Below are 5,329 nucleotides of genomic sequence, written 5' to 3' on the forward strand. Positions count from 1 at the left end.
AATAGTAAGCTATTTTTAAGTCTGTTCCTCTTTGAAACCTACAGAGTGAGTCATAGGGAAACATTTATGGAGACACCTCAATTTGTGTCCTAGATTCTTCTGGATCTAGGACCCCCTACCTCCCTTAATCTTCTTCTCTGATGGAAGTAAAGGAGCTGAGCTTACTGGGTCATACTTTTCCTTGAGGCACAAGGTTATAATGAGGGACATTTGCTGGGTCCTGAGAGGCATTAGAGGTAATTATTTCTTAAACTGTTCTGAAGATACTGTCATGTTCCACAAGGCTGGCTGAGGCTTAAGGATGGGCAGCTTTGAGGATAATGTGAAGCAGATGCTTAGGTGGTCAGAGCCACATTTCTTGACACCATTCAACCCCTCCTCCCCCACCAGCAACGCACACAGCAGTGTTCCCTGGGGGTGCTGAGGGGTTAGGAAGGAAGAGGGAAGCAATACTGGAGATAATATGGTATTTTTGACTATGTGCCTTTGGGTTAGTAACCTCTTCCTGGCTACATAATAGCCATCCATTGGATGAATATGTTTTTTACAGATCACCACAAATCTGAACTTTGTGTCTACCTCTGTACACCACTACCTTGAAGGAGAGGGAGATACAGGATTGAGATACTGGGGAGAGAAACAAGATACACATTTGTGAAATGATTGGAGAATAATTGCAGGAAGAACCTAATCAATTTTGGCATCATCAGGGACCGTTTATTCTGTAACTTGGCAGTCAAGTGAAGTTTGGAGGAGTGTGACATCTCCAAACTTAAGGGAGTTTCCAGATGTTAGGGTTTTTGGCAGTTTCAGTTAAAGGTTAGTGATATAAGACTAAAGGACCATGTGAGGTCAGTGCTGATTAAATCCAGTCCAGAATTTAGAACTTGGGAATGTAAGCATGATGGGAAGGATTTTTATTTAACATTAGTTTCTGGGCATCCACTTAAATCTGGTTATGTCATATTGCTCCAGGTCATAGATTTATTAGCATATTCAATTCTGCAACCTGGTTTCTGAACTTCTTGCCCAGTGCATTTCCCATGGGACCAACATGACTTGCCTCTTCTGTGTTTGAAGATCTTGCAGAAATATTAACTAAACTGAAAATTATTTTTGACTGTTTATGGAGACCTATGGGGGAAGAGTGATGGTGACAGTGTTGTTAGTGGGACCATATATCTGGAGCTCCCAATCTCCACATGCACTGAATTTAAACTGCCTCCTTTCTTTGCAGTAACCCTTCACTCTTCTAAGTGAGATGATCACCATGATTCTTTCCAATAATTCTCATAACTTCCCACATACTTTCTTCTTGGCTGGTATACCAGGACTGACTGCTGCCCACATTTGGATCTCACTTCCCTTTTGCTTCATGTTCTTCCTGGCAGTGACTGGAAATTGTGTTCTGCTTTTTCTTATCTGGACTGAGCGCAGCCTTCACCAGCCCATGTTTTTCTTTCTTGCCATGCTCTCCTTTGTTGACCTGGTTCTTTCCCTCTCCACTCTGCCTAAGATGCTGGCCATCTTCTGGTTTGGTGCTACAGCTATCAGCTCCCACTCCTGTCTTTCCCAGATGTTCTTCATCCATGCATTCTCTGCTATGGAGTCAGGAGTGCTGGTGGCCACGGCCATGGACCATTTTGTGGCCATCTGTAACCCACTACATTATGCAACCATTCTTACCCCGGTTGTTGTTGCCAAGATTGGAGGCCTGGTGGTGCTGCAAGGTGTGGGGTTGACCATCTCCTTTCCAAGCTTGGCCCATCGGCTGCCCTACTGTGGATCTCACACAATTGCCTATACCTACTGTGAGCATATGGCAGTAGTAAAGTTGGCCTGTGGGGCCACCACTGTGGATAACCTCTATGCCTTTGCTGTAGCAATCTTTCTTGGTGTGGGCAATGTAGGCTTTATTGTTTATTCCTAGGGACAGATTGTGAGGACTGTGATTCATTTTTCTTCACCTGAGGCACATGCTAAAGCAGACAGCACATGTATGGCTCATGTCTGTGTCATCCTCTTCTTCTATGGACCAGGCTTTCTTTCTGTGGTCATGCAGCTCTTTGGCCTACCCACAGCCTCTGCTGCTAAGGTCATCCTTGCCAATCTCTACTTGCTCTTTCCCCCGGCACTAGACCCCATTGTCTATGGAGTCAAGACCAAGCAGATCTGGGAGCAGCTGTTTAAAATGTTAAGGTCCAAGCAGATTGATCCCACCTGAGTATAGTTCTCATCAGCTGGATCTCAGGGCAAAGGTGGTCCTCCCCTGTGGGGTGGGAACGCCACAGCCCAGGTTATTTACCTGGTAGGGACAGCCAAGAGAAATCAAATGAAGTTTTCTTGCGTGTTTGGAAGTTGGGAAATCTCTTCTGAGGTCTATATAGTGTTTAGGTACTGGGATGGAAAACAGAAGTGCTGGGGTATTTCAAGCAAGTAATTTTTTGAATACATCTTTCTTCTAAGAGTTTATGATTTACTTGTGTTGACCAGATAAATGCATCAGGGAATTAAGAAACAATGAGGACATCTGTGGACCTGGAACAAGTGACTTAGAAGATCAGGGAAAGATGAATTGGGTGCCTATTTGTACATATGAGAACATGGGCCACTTCCCACCATCATGACACTGACACATAGGCAGTCTGTGGGAGCTGATAGGCCTTCTCTATCAGTAAAACTTTGGCATCATAGAAATAAGGGTGGCAAACTATGGAAGTTCTTTAGAGTTTCAGGTTCATGAGAGAAACTCTTTAAAATACTCATGTTCCATCTGATTCTAGCAGTGCTTTAGTCTACATGTTTTCATCCTGTTTTTGAGATGGATGACCTTCTCTGACTCTATTATGTATTTTTAACCTCTGAGAGTAATGATAATTTTTCTTTCACTTCTTCATTTTTAGTCTCAAGTGCAGAGCCTTGAGTTGAAGTTTGTTGCACACAATAATTATTCTTCTAAATATTGTTTATTTTGTCTTCATTTGTAATTCTTTTGGCCATTCTCTTCCAGTTCCTACTATTGGCACTCCCTTTTTAATGTGTTTCTTATATGTTCTTAAGTATTTACATATCCTTGCAATGTATGTAGTGTTGACTGAGTGCTTTGTATTCCTCATATACATAAGTATCCTTCTCTAGTTCCTCAAGTCCATGCTTCCTCCACACATGGGTAGTCTGGGATCTTCCTGATGGGAATGCACCTCCCTGTCTTTATCCAAGCTATTCCTACTCATGCTCTCTTTCTCTAAAATAAATAAATAAATCTTTAAAAACTGTATATATATATATATGATTGGTTGAATGATCTCTGTCCCCCATCTCTACGAAATGATAAATTGCATTGTATCCTTAGCATAGTACCTGGCACATGATAGGCACTCAATAAATGTTTACTTAATAAATAAATTTTTTTTATTTTAATGGACTGTATCATTGCTAGCATATTTCCTCATCAGTCACATTGACTTATGCGTAGTTTGGATTAAATGAATACATAAATCTCAAATTGTGATATAGGCACTCAATAACTTTTTACTGAAGAAATGAAATAAGTTGTCACAGAACTAACATTGCAGTCAATATCACTATTAACACTACTGTCTTTGCTGCTATCATTGTGATGAACCATACCTCAACTTTCAAATGTAATTCATTTTTTTAAATTATTATGTTATGTTAATCACCATACATTACATCATTAGTTTTTGATGTAGTGATCCATGATTCATTGTTTGCGCATAACACCCAGTGCTCCATGCAGAGCATGCCCTCTTTAATACCCATCACCAGGCTAACCCATCCCCCCACCGCCTCCCCTCTAGAACACTCAGTTTGTTTCTTAGAGTCCATAGTCTCTCTTGGTTCGTCTCCCCCTCTGATATCCCCCCCTTCATTCTTCCCTTCCTGCTTGCTGCTGCTGCTTTTTTTTTTTTTTTTTAACATAGAATGTATTACTTCTTTCAGAGGTATTGGTCTGTGATTCAACAGTCTTGCACAATTCACAGTGCTCACCATAGCACAAAGCCTCCCCAATGTCTGTCACCTAGCCACCCCGTCCATCCCACCCCCCACCACTCGAGCAACCCTCAGTTTGTTTCCTAAGATTAAGAACTCCTCATATCAGTGAGGTCATATGATACATGATTTTCTCTGATTGATTTATTTCACTCAGCATAATACCCTCCAGTTCCATCCACATCGTTGCAAATTGCAAGATTTCATTCCCTTTGATAGCTGCATAATATTCTATTCTGTACATATACCACCTCTTCTTTATCCATTCATCTGTTGATGGACATCTTGGCTTTTTCCACACTTGGGCTATTGTGGACATTGCTGCTATAAACATCAGGGTGCACATACCCCTTCGGGTCCCTACATTTGTATCTTTGGGGTAAATACCCAGTAGTGCAATTGCTGGATTGTATGGTAGCTTTATTTTCAACTTTTTGAGGAACCTCCATACTGTTTTCCAGAGTGGCTACAGCAGCTTGCATTCCCACCAACAGTGTAGGAGGGGTCCCCTTTCTCCGCATCCCCACCAACATTTGTCGTTTCCTGACTTGTTAATTTTAGCCATTCTGATTGGTGTGAGGTGATATATCATTGTGGTTTTAATTTGGATTTCCCTGATGCCGAGCGATGTTGAGCACTTTTTCATGTGTCTGTTGGCCATTTGGATGTCTTCTTTGGAAAAATGTCTGTTCATGTCTTCTGCCCATTTCTTGATTGGATCATTTGTTCTTTGGGTGTTGAGTTTAAGAAGTTGTTTATAGATTTTGGATACTAGCCCTTTATCTGATATGTCATTTGCAAATATTTTCTCCCATTCTGTCGGTTGTCTTTTGGTTTTGTTGACTGTTTCTTTGCTGTGCAAAAGCTTTTTATCTTGATGAGGTCCCAAGAGTTCATTTTTGCCCTTGCTTCCCTTGCCTTGGGCGATGTTTCTAGGAAGAAGTTGCTGTGGCTGAGGTCCAAGAGGTTGCTGCTTTTGTTCTCTGTTAGGATTTTGATGGACTCCTGTCTCACATTTAGGTCTTTCAACCATTTGGAGTCTATTTTTGTGTGTGGTGTAAGGAAATGGTCCAGTCTCATTCTTCTGCACGTGGCTGTCCAATTTTCCCAACACCATTTGTTGAAGAGACTGTCTCTTTTCCATTGGACATTCTTTCCTGCTTTGTCAAAGATGAGTTGACCATAGTTGAGGGTCCATTTCTGGGCTCTCGATTCTGTTCCATTGATCTATGTGTCTGTTTTTGTGCCAGTACCATACTGTCTTGATGATGGCAGCTTTGTAATACAGCTTGAAGTCCAGAATTGTGACACCGCC

The 5,329-nt window shown here is 41.6% G+C and overlaps 1 pseudogene; it reads left to right on the plus strand.

Moving 5' to 3' along the window:
• The first annotated feature begins 1,270 nt into the window (after positions 1-1,270).
• On the plus strand, positions 1,271-2,224 carry LOC112840789 (olfactory receptor 52K1-like; annotated as a pseudogene).
• The last annotated feature ends 3,105 nt before the right edge of the window (positions 2,225-5,329 follow it).

This window comes from Callorhinus ursinus, unplaced genomic scaffold (assembly GCF_003265705.2).
Source record: "Callorhinus ursinus isolate GAN/ISIS: 27379988/994484 unplaced genomic scaffold, GSC_fseal_2.0 scaffold49, whole genome shotgun sequence".
NCBI lineage: Eukaryota > Metazoa > Chordata > Mammalia > Carnivora > Otariidae > Callorhinus > Callorhinus ursinus.